This window comes from Passer domesticus, chromosome 1 (assembly GCF_036417665.1).
Source record: "Passer domesticus isolate bPasDom1 chromosome 1, bPasDom1.hap1, whole genome shotgun sequence".
NCBI classification, from domain to species: Eukaryota; Metazoa; Chordata; class Aves; order Passeriformes; family Passeridae; genus Passer; species Passer domesticus.
In genome coordinates, this window is record NC_087474.1 from 75,876,031 (window position 1) to 75,893,214 (window position 17,184).

At 45.7% G+C, this 17,184-nt stretch overlaps 2 long non-coding RNA genes across 3 annotated transcripts in view; both read left to right on the top strand.

Annotated features, from left to right (window-relative positions):
* The window catches only part of LOC135303498 (uncharacterized), a 28,864-nt gene that overhangs the window by 1,670 nt on the left and 10,010 nt on the right, over positions 1-17,184 (top strand). Inside the window, exon 1 of one of the 2 annotated variants that reach the window (XR_010364976.1) lies at positions 15,811-15,864. The exons of the other annotated variant lie outside the window; for it this stretch is intronic. This is a non-coding gene — a long non-coding RNA (uncharacterized LOC135303498). Of the gene's footprint in view, positions 1-15,810; positions 15,865-17,184 lie in introns of those variants that run through there. 2 annotated transcript variants of the gene reach the window in all.
* Positions 6,315-9,447, top strand: LOC135303509 (uncharacterized). The gene is made up of 2 exons (XR_010364984.1): positions 6,315-7,396; positions 8,565-9,447. It is a non-coding gene; the product is annotated as an uncharacterized LOC135303509 (long non-coding RNA).

The window sequence follows — 17,184 nt, forward strand, 5'->3', positions numbered from 1 at the left end:
TGTTTTTACTTACTAAATTTGAACTAAATTCTCAATTAACCTAACATTTTACACACAAAAGGGCCACAAAACATATTTATTATTTACAAAAGCTTTAAAATAGCATGCACTGTGTGGTGTGCTGTGAGTACTAAGCTGGTAGCAGTACCTCAAGCATCATTAAACTTTCCTCTGCACTAGGGAAGAGTTACACACCTGCAGGGAGGTATGTAAGGACACAAGATTGCACACAGATTATTTCACTGCCTAAAAATGTTTTTCAGTTTGAGTGATTACACTGGGCTTCCCTGCATCTGTTGTGACCACGAATGACAGTGACTGCATGCTGTGAAGTGCTTTTGTCGGTGGCAGATGTTTAACTGGAAATGTGAAAAGAAAAAATAGAAAAAAAGCCAGGCAGGAACCACTGAGAAAATAATAAATGCAGAATGTCAACAGTGATAGATATAAAAACTACTAAACTAATTTTTAGTGCTGTATTTTTCACTGAGATAAACAAATCTTGAGTTTGAAATAATATACTCTTCTGAATAGGCAGCAGTAGCTGTGCTGCAAATGCATTTTTCACCTTTTCAGAGCTTTTCAAGAAATTAAAATGCAGTGAGTATTTGCAAAACAGTTTGACAGGTTATTATTAAAATAGTAGCATCCTCATTCCTGATGTCAGAAGACATGATTGGAACAAACTGCTAGGCTGGTTAATGAATGATCGACCATGAGCAGCATATTCCTTTTTCAAGAAATGATTTTTTTCCTTACTAGGCTTCCAGAATTCTATCCAAATCAAAAAGTACAAGATATTTTCAAGAAGACATGTAGAGAAGAATGTTTTCTCTGGATTTGTTGCATATAATATTGCTTTGTAGTATTTTCTAGTGAAGATTTTGTAATTAAAAAGCTTGCTTGGGGAGCTTTTTTGGTAGTTCCTAGAAGAAGCAGAGAAGGGCAGGTGAAATTAGGTAATGCAAGTTGGTACAGCCAGTAAGCCTAGCTGCACTTGCTCAAATTTAAAGGTGCTCTCCAAGGATGTGTTTTCTGCACTGCAAGGTGAGTTTTGAGGTTAAATCTTTACCACATCTGCAGCAGCAAAAATGACAACCAAGTAGTTGTGATATCCTGGACACGCACTCTCCTGTGGTGAGTCCAGGTTACAGATGGAGTGGTGTGCTACCGAATGGATACTGAAATCCTGTTAGCAAAGTGGTAAAGCAGACACACACATGGAAGAGCGTGGAGGGGAGACTGTCCTGGGATGCACATGGAGCACACAGCCCAAGACAGTTACTTAAAGTGGCTTTTATTCAGTCATCTACTGCAGCCATAAAAAGAGGTGTGCGAGGGAATGTCTTGGGAGAGCCTTTCCCAATCAGCAAGGCATGCCTCGAGGCACACCGTCATTAAGGGTGCGGTGCAGAGGGGCCCTGCTGTAAGGAGAGGCTGGGGAGGATCCTGAGGACAGCACGGAGCAGGGGGAGCCAGGCTGCAATGGAAACGGCTCTCCTTGTCCCTCCCCACTTCCCTGCAGCTTCCAGCCATGCTGCCAGCCACAGGGCAAAGGCCTGAGGGTTGGAGTGAGAGAGCCTGACACATGTGGCAGTGTTGGGGTGTGGAAGGGAGAGGGAGAACAAGGGATAAATAAGCCCAAACAACCCCTTTTTTAATACTCTTTTTTTTTTTTCAAAACAGACCTTCGAGCCAGTCTTTCCTGTGCTCAAGGATTTTTAATTTTTTTTTTCTTTTTTAAACCCTGTTGTAACTGCTGCTGATGTAGGCAAGTCCAGCAGCAGCCCCACTTGACCTTGCCTGGTTTGCCTTGCAGTGAGGCTGAAGTTGCTTTTTTACCTTGGGACAGGTCAGAAACACTAGCTTGAGGTAAAAAAGAATGCATTGCCTTGCAAGGCAAAGAAGGCCTCACTCTGCCTCAGCCATGTCTCTCAGTAATTGGAATTTCAGCAAGTACCTGCCCCTAAGATGAATGTTGTGCAGCATTCCCAGGCACGCCCCACCTCGAATGCCAGCCCTGTCTTCCTCCGGGCCCCAACACAGCATCAACAGCCTTCTCCCTCCCGGAGCAATGCGTGAGCTACTGATTCATGCTGCTCTCCCATCAGCAAGCAGGGAGATGTCTGCGCCATCTCCAGCACCTGGGTTCAAGTAGTTACCCAGGCAAAGTTCTTGCTTGGAAAGAAGGTCTTTTCCTCTCTCTGCTGGCCCCATTTCCCAAGATTTATATGACCAATTGCTAAACTCTTCTTAATTGTAGAGATAAGGTATTTAAAACATATGTGCTTCCCGTAATGCTGTGGAGTGCTGTCTGCCTCTTGCCCTGTCTTCGTTCACAGAAGGTGCTCATGCATATGGAAACAATCAGGCTACCCAAAAGACAACACACTTGATACTGCTAATTACACGGAGTAAACACCACTGGGACTATAACTGGTCTCTAGATCTGAGTCAGTGTTCTGCTGCTGAGCTAAAGAAGAAAGTCTATTATGTGCATTCATATTATAGCCAGCAAAGTCCCTGCTGCACATATTGCTGATTTCTCTACATGCTACATGGCACAGAGCCAAGGAATTGTAGTGCAAACAGGATTTTATAGCCAGCATTATTTAAGGATGGGCAAACTGTGAAGCTCCAAAAGTTAATGATTGTAGTACACTTTCAATTAATTTTTATTGTCAAGCTGTATTTCAGGGCACTAAAGAGCTCTTGCGATGACAAGCAGGAGTGTGTGGGAGCAGGCGGGAATACAGTATGCATTTTTATTCTCTCTGATTTATAGATCAGAGAATAACCTATCTGGCTGACAAGTTACCTTTTTCCTCTCATGTTAGATGAAATTCATCTCTGTGTTGAGCTCCCTCCAGAAAATCCATTTTAGCAGTATAAATACAGCATCAGTCATCAAATTTACAAATGGTACACATAAGCCCCTGCACAGAAGTAAATATCACCCTTTTTCACTAAGGATATCTGTAGTACTTTTGTTGAATGCAGAAGTAACTGAGTGAATTTAAAAGTACTAACTACATTTTAATGACTCAGAGAAGGAACTTCTGACAGGATGCTTTATTTTGAAACACAAGTATACACTGAAGTCTACATGCCATAAGGTGCAAAGTCTGGATAAAGGCAGGCTGTGCATGAGCAGTTACAGTGACAAAGCCTAGCCTTGTAGGATGAGCATCAAATTCACCACTTCAGCTCCCTCCCTGTCCCTCTGAAGCCACAGGCCAGAGCCATGTGTCAGCTAAGGGCAGCACTGGGTAGCAGCTGAGTTTTTCCTGCTTTTCCCCTTGCAGAGGTCACACAAGTCTGGGCCTCTACCCAGACACTGACAGATTTAGAGGGTCATGCTATGTTTGAAACTTTTTCAGATTTGACTGACAATGGGGCAACAGACTTGAAACAGATTACAGGAAAATTGAAAGAACAATTACATAAGTCTAAGTTATCTGGGAAATGTAAGGGAAAAAATACCCACCAGAAAAGCAATCCAAACCAAAACAGACACTTTGGAAAGTATAGGTGGAGCTGGGTCACAGACAGGTGTCCAGCTTTAGCTCAGAGCTGAGGGAGGTGGCTGCTCCGGCCGGCTCCTTCTCCGCTGCCCCAGGTTACTGCTCCAGCGGCTGTGCTGATACAGCTGTTTGTCTAGCTGTCCTTTAAGCCAGTCCTGTGAAATGATCCATTTCAAAGAAAAGACATGCATTTCAGGGAGAATGCATGGTGGGGTTTTTTTTTAACCCAAAGGTCCTTAAAAAAAGTCTTTGGAGCTCAGCTACACAAACAGTTGACTTGATGTCATGGGACAGCAGGTGTAAGTCTCTGTGTGGGTTTGTGAGGAGTGAGGGGGAGCTACACCAAAGGGCTCTGCTACAGTCCAAACAGTTGTGTGTCTGTAACCTGAAGTGTTCCTCTTCTTCTCAAGTCCACCAAGACCATGAAGTGACCTCAGGCTTGCCTGTGTGGTGCATGCACCCACTGGGTGGTCACTCTGTGGCTGGCTGCCATCCTCACCACAGGGAACTGTGGCACTTCCTTTGCACCCACCAGTTTTGGCAGACCTAGTCTGCACTGATCGTTGCCAGTCAAGCTATATCATACCAAGTTCAAATTTAAATAATGGCAGTGCTATGCCCACACCATTTTAGATGTTAGCCAGGACTTAATGCATTAGCACCAGGCTCATTTCCATGTGAAAGCTGGCATGTGACAAGCCAGAGGATGAACTTCTGGACGCTGTTACCCTGCACTTAGGCCACAGACATTCACGTAGGCTGTGGCAGAAGTTTCTGTCCCCAGCTCTCCCCTAGTGCCAGAGGTTCCTGCTGCTTCAGATCCAGGGAGTAAGCTGTGAGTTGACCACTTCCTGTCATTTGGTGGCAGCTTGTAATGTTGAAATACTAGGCCCCCTCTAACCTACCTCATTCAGCCTGAAAAAAAAATTGTGAAAAACATGCAAGCACAGTTGAGCAGAGCAGGCGTGCAGGGATGGTAGTCACAGGCTGGGTTGATAGACTTCTCCAGCAGCACCTCATCTTGGGAGGATGTGCATCTGTAGCCCAGTCCCCTGTGCAGATATTGTTAAATTATCTTTAGAGGGTTTATTGCAGAGACAAATGTCGCTTGGTACTAGCATGAAACCATACAGCTCCTCCTTTGAGCTGGCATTGTCCTCCAGCTAGTGTGGGCAGCTATTCAGATCCTCCATATGTCTGCTTAAAATGGGTACACACGACCTTGAGTGTGCTGAGTGGGAGGTGGCTCACCCATCTTTGAAACACAGGTAAGCTGCTTCAGTGCTGATTGCCAACCAAAACACCTTCGTGGGGAAGCTTTCTGCCGAAACCAAAGTGAAACCTACCCTTAGCTTTCTTATTGCTACCTCTGGAGTCACCACATCCTTCTCTTGCCACGAGCACCTCTCAGTTTAGAAAGTGGCAACAAGTGATGGTGCTAAGCACTGAGAAGTGGGTCTCTCTATGTTTGTGGGGGAAGGGATGAATTTTTGGATGGGTTAAATTTGCTCTTTGAAAGCAGTGAACACCGAAGGGTCCACCTGGGGAGAATGTTCCTGGCATGCTGCAATTTTGTGTTGCTTCCCTAGGTTTCTTGTGGAGACAAGCCCCAAGGAATCTAAAGAGTTGGCTTATTTTCCTGATCCTGCAACAGATTCCCTGCCTTGCCCAGCCAAGGGCAAGTCATTTAGGATCACAATTTCAAGCATGGGCTTTAATTTTAGCCTTGCAGCTTGAGATATCCAGAATCTGTCTTACATGTGTATTAATCACTTACAGCTCTAGCCAAAATGAACAGAAGCTGCCTGTACATAGAAGTGCACTGAAAATTAGATGTTACTTCAAAAAACAGGGCCAGGTCTGTCTTACTCAGCTTGCTCCTGCATTCACTGGAAGTAGTAAGTAACACCCGTCCAGCTGGGGAGACATCAAGATAAATTAATTTTTATAAAGCATGTGGAATGATTAATTATTTTTTAAACATTATTTGCAAATGTAACAGAGAAAAGCTCTTAGAGCATTGTTTCTCTTGTTTGGATGTTTTTATTGGATTCAAGTAAGGATAAGCATTACCTCCTTCATCAGCAGGCTTGCTGACCATAAAGAATTTTGTTTTGCTTTCAGGGATTAGGGCATGAGATTTTGGTTTCTCTCACTTGTTTATGGCACGAATTTGCTACACATAAATCACTGCAGGTCAGAACATTGCTGTTCCCTTAGCATAAGGTAAGAGAGCACAGAATCACTCTTTAATGTTGTGCAATTGGACAGGATTTGGCTTGTCCTGATTTTGTGTTTGGAGAAGTCAGGCTGCCCTTTGTGCTTGATGTTTTACCTATTTTCTCTTGAAGGTCCAGTGGAGAAATCTGACTAGGTGCTTTTGCATCACTCACTCACTGCCTGATCTCTGTTTTGCTGAAATTAAAGTACAGCTTCCTAGTCTGTGGCTCACTGTGGGATTTCCCAGTGTTTCACCAGGCTGCAGTGTGATGTGCTCTTCAAATACTGAAAAAAGTAGTTGTATTATCTTTACACCTGGTCCAAAGTGCATGTGGCTGTAGGGCAGACCAGTTCAGGGGAGAAATCTGGCTCAGAAAATGACAGTTTCTGGTTTTTAGTCAGTTTAGTTTTGTGCGCTTCAGTTTGATGGTAGAGCTGAGCAGCAAGGGCAGGTGCAGAGAGAGAGAGGGAGGCAAGCCCCAGTCCTTCAGGTGTCCTTGTGTGACAGTGTTTGCAGAAACTTAGGCAGCCTTACTACCCTCTGTCTCTTCATCTCTCCTGCCACTATCTCTTGGGGGGTGCGTGGGTGGGGTGGCAAGAAGTTAATGTTACTCAGTAGCCAGCAAGCAATGGGGATAAAGACCCATATTGTGCCTCTCTGATCCCAAGGCTATCCCCCTCCCCCGTTCCATTCTTTGGTTTACTCAGTAGAGCTACCCTGATTCACATAAGCTAACAATCTGTTTGAGAAGAAACAATTAGGCCCATAGAAGTTGTTGACATCTTATTTTCATTTTTTTCAATGGCATAATGGGTGCTCCAGTCCAGCTTGTCCTTTTGTGTTCTCCATCCCAGGCATTCCTCCCAGATGCAGAGTCCCTGTGAGGCTGGGGACAGAACAGTGGCTCTCCCAAACATTTTGGACCAGGAGACTGCTAGTGACACTTAGCATTTCTCACAGAACATGATGTGGCTGCTGAGCAGGCTAGTAATTGAAAACACTGCTGAAACCAGGCAGGCTCCCCAGGCCAGCTGCGGGCCACTTCCCGTGCCTTCAGAGCCGGCATTTGCTGGGACCAGCTGTAGGGGCTGGGGAGGATGGAGTGTGGTTGCAGGAGGCTACAAGAACAGCTCGGGTGTCTTTTCCAGGAAGTTGGGTGCACACACTCCCCGCTTCTTCTTTCTCTCTGGTCTTTTGGAGTTCATCTTAAATCAGATCTGGAAAACAGCATCCTGCTGCAGAAGAGCCAGTGGTCCTAGAAACAGACTCCTACTATAAAAAATCTTACGGGAGCCAGATGCCCCCGACCCTGACAGAGATTGATCGAGTGGCTGGTGGTATCACCTTTCACTTTGCTTTGGCAAGGGGGGAAGCACGGAATGATGGAAAGTTTTCAGGTGGTACTTTCAGAAAGTATTTAAGGGATGTTGTTGTTGTGCTTTGTTTAAGTGCTGCAAACAGGAAAGAGCCATTCTACAGCACACAGTGCAAGCGCAGAGACAGAAAGGGAAGAGGCCGGTGGGTAGCAAGGAGCAGTCACTCCTGAGGGGCAGCCCTTCCTGACTGCGGCACGCTGCACATGTGTGCTTTGTCCGAGGCTGGAAAAGTTCATCGCCATGGAAAGGAAATCTATTAAACGTGCCTCCTGGAGGTATGGGAGCCTCTGCGGCAAGCCTCCCGGGACAGGGGGAATCTTAGGCCAGAGATCTGGAGAAAAGGGAGAGAGAGAGATGCTCGGGTGTGCCACCGCTAGCCTTTGCAGAAGCGGTGCGCCGAGCCTTCCCGCGGGGTGTTTCTGCAGCGGCGGCGGTGTCCCGGCCGCGGCTGAGTGCGGGGCTGTCCCCGGGAGCGGCGCGCGGGCCGGGATCCGCCGCCGGAGCCGCTCCCGGCAGGTGCTGCCCGCGCCGCCCCCGCGCGCCGCCAGAGGGCGCTGCGCCGCGCCGCCCCCGCGGCACCGGGCGGGGACAGCGGCGGGGACAGCGGCGGGGACAGCGGCGGGGACAGCGGCGGGGACAGCGGCCGGGACAGCGGCGGGGACAGCATCACCCGCGCACCGCATCCCGCCGGCCCCCGGCCGCACGCCCTGGGCGTGCCCGCTGGCCCGTCCTGCGCGGAGCATCCCTTTTAAAGACATCGCTGGGCGCAAAGGCGGTCCCCGAGAGCAGGGTGCTAGGCTGAAACGAAACTTCCATGGAAAAAGTAAATAGCGAGGGTGTATCGCCTGTTGCGCTAGCAGAGCGTTTGCTCATCCTGCTGCAGTTTGCAGTGTGTGACCAGATACGGGTGGATACTTGTTGTCTTCCTTCCTCTTTGTATTTCCAGCAAAAACTTAGTGAAAAGAATAACAGCATCAGAGAAACACAGAGAGGGGAAAAAAAAAAAAAAAAAAAAGGATGAGGCGGGCCGGCCCAGCAGCCAGCCTCAGGAGATGGTGAGACAGAAGAGCTATTCATTCTGAGAGCCAGTTGCTCTTCGCCCTGCTAGATTATAAATTGGACACCTTATTAAGAGCTGATCCTCCAGCAGCCCCACCCAGGGCTGTGCTCATGCGCTTAACCAGTGGAACGTAATTCCATTTCACTAGTGATGCCTGTTACTGGATAAGCACATGTGCAAGCGTGGCAGAGGATACAAGGAAAAAAGAAGCAGCACTCTGGCTGTTTTCTGAATTGTCCGTTTAAGAACAGAAGATAAGAGTTTTGGGAGAGAATGGGGAGGAGGGTGGTTTGCACTAAAATTTGGACACTTCCATGATGATGCCTTACCAAATGATTAAACCGGCATAATTTTTGTTTTTATTTTTTTGCTTGTTTTCTCAGTTGTAACACAAAAATGATGTCTCTCTGGCATGATGTGCCAGCCCAAATGTTGCTGCTGGAATCAAGCACTGGAGGAGCCTGACAAGACATAACCCCACCAAAGCAGAGGCTTGGCGTGGGCCTCTTTGGTGATTCCAAGTTTCAGTTCTGATGGTTTGCTTGGCCACTTACTTCTAGTCACATGAGCCCAAAGGTCTGAACAAATTTAGGCAGATTTCAAGCTGAATACTTGTTGCAGTGGAAACTTTTGTTTAACCTTTCAGCAAAGTTTTATCAAGTTTGGCAAGACTTCCCAGCTTTTCAAACTTCACACACCTTTTAACCATTTGAAAAGTTGTCTACCTTCATTTGAAATGCACAAAGTTACTGCCAGTTGTTGTCAGAAAAAAAAAACCTGATATGGGTTTATTTTTGTGCTGAAGAAAACAGGATGACTTATTATAAACCTGTTTTAGTGTCTCTGAATGGTATCCCTGCTCATACATGCATATTTTTCCTCCCAGGCAAGACCAGCTGGAGGATTCATGGAATGCTAGATGCATCATAAAATTCTGCATTGTCAGGGCATTTATTCTGAATAGTGTATAGATACATGTGGGGTTGGTTCCCCTATTGGGGCACCTCTGCTTTACTTTCCTTGTCAGGGAATTCAAGCACAGTTAGATGCATTGCAAGTGAGCAGTGGTCAGGAAATGAAAAAGTAACATGGAGTACAACCTTAAAACAACGTCCTCTCCCTGTGCAGCAATGAGTAATGGACATGGATTCAGGTGTATTTTGGTGGCATCTCAACTTTTTGCCTTGTTTTGCATCTCATATAATTGAAAAGCAATCTTTGGATTTGTTCTAGGAGGAAATAAATTTCTGTCGTATCTAATTATCATTAGTGACTCATTTGTCATTTGGAAATGTTTGTAGGATTCTCTCCAGGTTCTGAGTTGCTGGCTGTTACTGGTGTGCTGGAAAGCAATGACTCCTCAGATGTTCCTGTATACCTTTATCTATCTGCCTGCAATCTTTTATGAGCTCATGAGAATGAACACAAGACATCTTTGACATCCCTCTTTCTCATTTCCTCTCCTATTTTTTACATAAGGTGCTTTTGCCAATAACTCTTTCCTGGTAAAACAAAGCATCTGAAATTATGTGTGTCTGTCTGTATATGTGATTCCATGTGCCTTCCCTTCTCATCTCCACAAAAGTTTGAGCCTGTTGACAACAGAATACAGATCTGAAAGTGAAGCTCCTGTGAGTTTGAAAGAGGGGGCAGATGTGTACATGAAAGAGCCTGTTTGTGCTGAAGCATCAACATGCTACCAACCCAGCTCACTTTTTCACCAGACACCAGGGAACTCCCAGTGGAGGACCCTGGAAGTCAGACTTCCTCCAGTCTCTCAGTCATGGACTCCTTGTTCATGCTGATGGATTTGGTACAGTTGGAACAGAGAAAGGAAAAAAAAAAAAAACAACCTGGATTTTCTCTCTTGTTCTTGCACTTCTGAGATTTATGGGTGTCTCTTGCAGGTTGTGTCCTAGGCAGCAGGGGATCTCTGTCCCTGATGCAAACACCCTCCAAAGTGGGCATTTATTTTGTTACAGAGCAGTATAACTGTTAGGTTTCAATGGTGCCATGTTACAGAGGTGTGGATGCCCTTAAATCAATTTTTGCTAAAGTCATGGAGGCTTTGAAAATAAGAGCAAAGCCTTGAATTTAAGCTGGGACTGGGTAGTTAGCAGAGCAAAGAGCACAGCTTAAGCTTGTTTGGTGGTCTTATGTTGCTGAGTAAATGGCCAGGAACATTCTTGCATGGGTTGTTCTAAGTCCATTACATTGTAGAAATCAAGCATGAGGGCCAAGTCCAATCTTTTCAGTTATCTGATTGGAAATTGTGCTGAAGGATTGAGGCTTTTGCAGCAACAGTTATGGGGTTTTCAGGATGATGGAATTCAGATTAACACTAAATCTTAATGCCAGCAATGGACATTATCAAAGTGTAAAATACTTTCCTATGTCATCGTCAGCCCAGGCTCTTGCAGCAATTCAGCTTCTGCCAACTTCATTCATTTGCTGATCTTAGTCAAGCCCTTGAAGAGTTGAGTAATGGTGTTATTTGCATGGGAGGTGAAGATAATGTGGAGATGGGTGTCATATGTGTACTGCTGACAAGTCAGTCTATGGTGCCACTGAATCTTCTCCAGAGGCTTTATATAGATATTGAACAGGCTGGGTGAGAGGAAAGACTCTTGAGTTATTCAGCAGGTGGAAAAGGTTTTGGAGGTTAAGGAAAGAGCAAGTGTTTATCATAAATCTCTTGAGTGTACAAGAGATTTATGTAAGGGATGTCTGAAGATGTACCAGCTCAGTTCCATAAGGTTGGGGATGGCATTTATTTTCAAACAGCTGAGCTGGTTGGAAATTTTACAGCCACTCCAGATGCTTGCTACCAATCCTCTGCTGATGGCATCTTTATCCCTTGCTCTGCTCTTAGGAAAGGTTGTCCAAGGTCTTCCTATCTGCCAGGTGAAGCCTTTCAGATAGTTCTAAGTGCAGGCAAGGGTAGTGCTTTTCAAGCCAGCTGACATTCCTTATATTTAAGAGAGAGCACTTTTACTAACATTGCTTTACGCTGAGTTTTAGAAAAGAGGGAGAGGAGAGAAGGCAGCTCAATTCTTTCCCACAGAACACAAACAGTTCCTGCATTGCCTCCTACAGGTCTGAAGACGTGTGTGGGACTGGGTGCATCTACTGGAACAGACTATATTACTCCTGTTTCATGTGCATGTGCACTTCTACATTTTGTGCCAAGCATGTGTGTAAAATATGTATGAAGTATTTATTTGTTACGTGAGCAACTAAAATGGTGTATAGGGAACTGTGTCAGCCTCCTGTGTAAGCAAAGGCTCTGGGATGGGTACACAGTGGGATAAAAGCCTGGGTAACTAAGAGATCATTATTTTCTAAATTTACTAACAAAGCATTTACAAGAAATTTATATTAATTATTATGTTACTACTGCTGTGGTTAAAGCTGAACCAGTGAGTTATAGTAAAATCTTCAAGAATATCCAGTTGGGGCAATGAAGAAAGCTCCTGTACTCAAGGGATCATTGATAAATGGGAGGAAGGAGGAAGAAAATGAGTAGGTCATTTTTAAGAGATCCTGTAGTTCCTACAGGCTTTCCACATCCCAAAATATAGAAAACTGTCAAAGAATCCTTGTTGCATGCACAGACAAAAAAGAGCAAGCTATAATACTGTGTGTGTCCTAATGGTAAATGTGTGTGTGTGCTGATAGAGCTTTAACCCAGAGAGACCTGTCAGTACTCACCACTATGATTTTCAGCAGTGAAATGTGCTCTTCTTTATCAAATGGTAACCTCTCAGGACTGGTGTGACTCAGAAGCCTTCCCAGCATCCATGAAACAACCTGCAGCCTTTCTGAAGTGTGGAGACAGGGACACAGTTTCTAAATTCCTCCTTTCTTGACAAAAAACCCTACTTTTCATGTACAACTGCTCATTTAATGTATGACACAAGCCTGTCAAAATGGACCACCTCTGATGTCTGAGCCTGACTCTAAATGAGATCCCTAATTTACTGATCATCCTGTTTCTGAACTGGGCCAGATTGGAGCATCCTACCTTAACAACAGCCTGAAACTCTAGCGGAATTTGGACTCTGATCCAAACTCAAGGCACAGGCTCTTCTCTGAATAAAAATAACTACATCACAAGCTATTCTGGGGTGGTGACTTTTAGACAAGAAACGTAGAGCTTACATAGGTTTTTACTCCTGTCAAATACCTCTGGATGCTGCCCTCCTTCCAGCTGATATTCCCAAAGTGCTCAGAGCCAAATAACCCTAACTGGAAGCTGGAAACTGTAGAACAACTGACATTATTCACGGTAAACACTGGTGGTTTTCTTGGCTGGGTTTTTTCTTTGCAGAATATTCTGCTACTCTGGTTGCTGCTGATGCTGATATAATTTCTGTCGTGGCCTGTGATGAATAGCATGAACAATGCTGGGTTGAGATAAGAGCCAACAGTGTGCTGGAAAGCCTTCTCTAAATATGAATCCCTGTGGTTCTGACTTTCTTGACAGAGAGATGGCTAAATTGACGTGCTTGGTACCATTTACACCGCTGCCAAAGCTGCTGATCACCATCGTCTTCTCTCCTCCCATAGCACCTGCTGGCAAATCTTCTGGGTTTTTTCCTGTTTACTTGGCTATTTCTAGTGTAGTGATAGGAATAGTTTCCATTCATGAAGAATGTGGTGGTGTAGAGATGGTTATAAGGGATAGGAAGCGGTACCCTGGGACTAAGGAGCAAGCACTAAAATATGTTTTACATCCATGGGAGCTGGCTGTGTGTGGTACCCCACCGAGAGCATTGCCACTGTGCTCAGCAGATGGATGATGGGGGGGGTTTTGTTGCTGTGTTTAAGGTAAGAGCACTTTTCTCCTTGGGAGCGGCAAGCACTTCAGTTACTGGAAAGCTCTGGACAGTGTAAGTTATTATCCTGTTGGATCGAGGAGCAAACTGGTTTGCTTAAGATGTCACAGGAAGCTTTCAGCTTTGTCAAGAGCATAAACTATATCTTCTGACTTGTAAATCTGGACTATAATTGAAGAAGTTTTCTTCCTCTTGACATAGCTGTCCTACCTTCTCTTTGATATTATCCCAACTTCCCCTAGTCACTGGGTGACATCTGATCTCTGTGACTTTTGTACAGGATCCAAGATCTATTGTACTTAGTCCAAGATCTCACCTTTCATTTCTGGCTCGTCTAATTTTGTTTCAGGCCCTGGCAAATCTGAGAGGCTCATCCCAAGTCCAGCTGCTGAGCCTTTGGAAAGCAGGGATGCATCTTGGCAGTGTATCTCACCACGGCATGGATATTTTCCTGGACCAGCCACAGGAATGGTCACAGTGTCCTCCTCTAAACTCTAGTGTGGAGGATGGCTATTGCCACCCACACACTTCCTGCAATTTCTGCTTAAACACAGTGATCTTTACTTGCTGCCTGCGGTTGGTATGTAAAGCTGCTTTCTGTAGGTTTGAAGCTGCTGCCCCCTCCAAAGTGGCTTTTGTTTTAGTGTTCAGTTCAGTGATTTCAACAGAGAACTTACTAGCCAGTATCTAAGGTTTTATTTAGGGTCAAGCTAACATAGAGCATTGCTTTTGTCAACATAATTATTTTTCTTTGTCTCTAATCTCACTAATTATTTTAGCATTGTTGTCTCTTTTTTTCTCCCTGCTCCTTTAAGGGTTTGCAGTCATTCTTTTGGGCTGTGGATATCATGGGCCAAATCCTGCCCTAATTTACACCTGTGAGTCCAATGGGGCTGCATACATGCACATGAGAATACAGTTAACAGGATGCTGAAGTTGTTTGCCTGTTTTGAAAAGCTGTGTGGAGGATGAATGCTGAGAAATGCCATTTAGTATTATACAATTCCTAGACCTGTAAATACTGGTGTATATAGATAGCTTCTCTCCTAGCTGCCTACTTTTATTGGTCGTAGAATATATGTATGTTTTCAAAAATTTAGATGTTGTACTTGCTGTAGAAACCCCTATTGGACTTACAAAAATTTAACAGCAGCTTCTTACACTGTACAGCAGTTTTGTCATCCTACCTAGTACTGAAGGCTTATCTACACCCAGGGATTTCACAGAATCAAAACTGTATTCAAATAATGTTTAATATTTATACAAGGGTGAAGATTGATATTTAGGTTTGGTTTTATTGAGGATTTTTACTGTTCAGAATTTGATTTGACAAATTTTAAAATCCTCAGCTTTCTTACATTCAACTTTTTTTTTTTTAATAATTGGAAGCTTTAGTTTGCATTTTGCAGCTTACATAATGCAATACAAGGAGACAAAAATACAATTCAAGTAGCTTTGAAATAGGAATAATAAAGCAGCTATGCTGCATTTAAACATGCTGTAAAATGTTTCAATGCACTCTACCAGGAACTTCTTGTTTTTCTGATTTGCTTCTTAAGGAAAATCCTGACCAAGTCAGCTGGATTTTGTGATGTGTTTTCATTTCAGCAGAACAGTATTCCAGCAGAGATTTCTTTTCCTGGTGGATTGAGAAGAGCAGGACCAGCAGAGCTGCCCATGCAGAGGGTGTTATTTCAGAAGAAGAGCACTCCCTTACTCACAGAGAGGAGTGATCCAATATGCCTTCCGTCCGGGGGCAGGAGTGGGAAGGAGGGAGGAGAGGGGAAAAAAGGATGCTTCCTTCCCAGAGCTCGGGGCTGCTGGCCAAGAATGTATGTCTAAATTCAAGCCCAGTGAGTGCTGTGCCAGATCCAGAGAGTTTGGAGTCCCTTTGTCCAGAAGCTTGCAATCTGTGAGGGAGCTGCCAAATGGGATATGTGGCATCCATGTAATATATCTGATGCATGAAAACTGGTTCATACTGAGCTTACTGTATGGCCTGGGGCAAAAGTACTTCTGATTCCCTACATGATGCAGGGATCAGCAGGCCACTGCTGTTCTCTGTAAACCCAGCTCCAATGGCAGCTCAGGACAGCTCCCGCCTCGGGTCAGGCTGAGGCAGGTGGCGTGCACAGGGAGAGGAAAGGGTGCTGCGTTTGACCCTGCTCTCCCTCTCTGGGAAGGGAGGACCTGGTGCCTTTTGCATTTCTCCCCAGGCTGAACCATTAAGTCTGATGACAGAAATGAACCTTCCCCCCTGGACTTGGGCCAAAAGGCTTTTTTTTTTTCTTTGCCTTCCCCTCCTGTCTCTTTCATAACCGTCATTTCCCCGTATCTCTGGAACAGATCACGTACTACTGTCATGTGCCGTAGGTGCGCACCCCGTTTTTTCTTCAGCTATGTCCTGCCTCCCATCTGTTCGATAAGAGCCCCTCCTTGTCTGGCTGATGCCTTTTTGCCACAGATGACAGGGTGGACTGAAGGCATTGCTCCTGCCCCAAGGGAGAGCCTCCACATTGAGGAGGGAGGGGAATCTGCTCTGGAAACACCACCTACGAGCCTCCATGTCAGCAGGGCTGCAGCAATTCCTGTGGGATGAGTGTCTGTGTTCCCGTGTCTCACTGGAAAGTTCAGCCAGTTGTGCTTGTGCAAACCTCTGGAGGGTTCCTGAGGTTGAGCAGGTGTCAGTGAGGACACAGCCTGGGTTGCAGGACTCCTGCGACAGGCTGTGCTGGACAGAGAGGGACCTCGCCTTAGCAACAATTGTTTTTGTGTTCCATGTGGTTGCAAAATGGAGGACAGTAGGCAGGGGGAACACTGTTTGATGACACTTCCCAAGCCAGTGGTACCCAGTTTGGGTTTCCCATTTTTATACTAATGGATTCACATCAAATGCCAAGGTTGCAGAGGGCTGCCCAGGGAGCAACTCTGATACAGGACATGCCATTGTAGAACCCTGGGCAAGGGCATTGGTTCAGCCAGTGCCCAGGCAGAGGTGCAGCAGAAGTCATGTGGTTTGATGCAGCATGGTTCTCTTAGGCTTGAATTCCCACTAATGCTGTTCTAAAAGGACCCACCAGGATGCGTGGCAATAGGTGTAATAGCCCAAGTCCATGCCTAGATCCAGGCCATTGCTAGAGAGACTAAAGGAGATGTGATCCCTCCATCCCTCATCCTCCTAATGTCAGTGATGTTTCAAGAAGCTTTCTGAGGCTTCTTGTCAAATCCATACTCCTGCACTGACAGCAAGAGCTCTGGACCAGAAAACAAGAGCTAAGCTTTTTCCTGGGGCTGCCCCTGAGCAGCTGTGCTGTCTCCTGGGCTGCAGCTCAGCTGCCCTGGCTCCACAGGCAGCAGCCCTGCTTGTCCCACAGCCTGTGCCAGGAGGCGGGTTTCAGCTGTGAAACAGAGCATGGTCTATCCTGTCCTTCCTGGGTCAGGGTCCAGAGAGCATGCCCTTTCCCTGCACCTCACCAGCACGGGAGATAACCTTTCCCCTGCACCTCACCAGCGTGTTCATCTTCTCTGCTCACATCAGGGCTGCTTTTTCCCTGAGCACAGCAAACAATCCCCTGCCTTTTTGTCCCATGCTGGCCTGGAGCAAAGCTTTCTCTGTGAGCCTCCCAGGCAGTGTGACTTGTTTCTAGCATGCTACAGGCAGGCCTCTATTCAGATGAATGTCCCTGTTAAATATGTATGAATCTGATTGACTACGACTTCCGAGCTGTCCAGGTTTTATTCCTTTTTATTAATTTGTGGATGCTTCCTGCTAAACAGGGAGTTGTAACCACGTCTCAGTGAGTTTTGGCTCATTTGAGGGGCTGCCCTTAATCTGCCTGTCTTTAAAACTTCTTCCCCTCCTCCTCCTCCACTCCATCCCCCTCTGGCTCAGTTCCCCCCCTCCTCTCTCTCTGCAGCTGCTGGACAGCTTTGTGACCATCAGTGGGGATGGCTGTTTGCCACTCTCCCATGATTGCTGCCGTGTGCTGTTTCCCTTATGCCCGTTGTGCAGTCAAAGAGGAATTCTCCTCCGCAGAGAGAGAGAAGCAGGCGCGGCTGTCTCTGGGCTGAAGTGGGAGCTCGTGCTTAGCTCTTTCTCCATGAAAAGCCTGGCAATATTTTTTTTATGGCGACCATGTAGACTTGGCAAGCAGCAGCAGCTTTC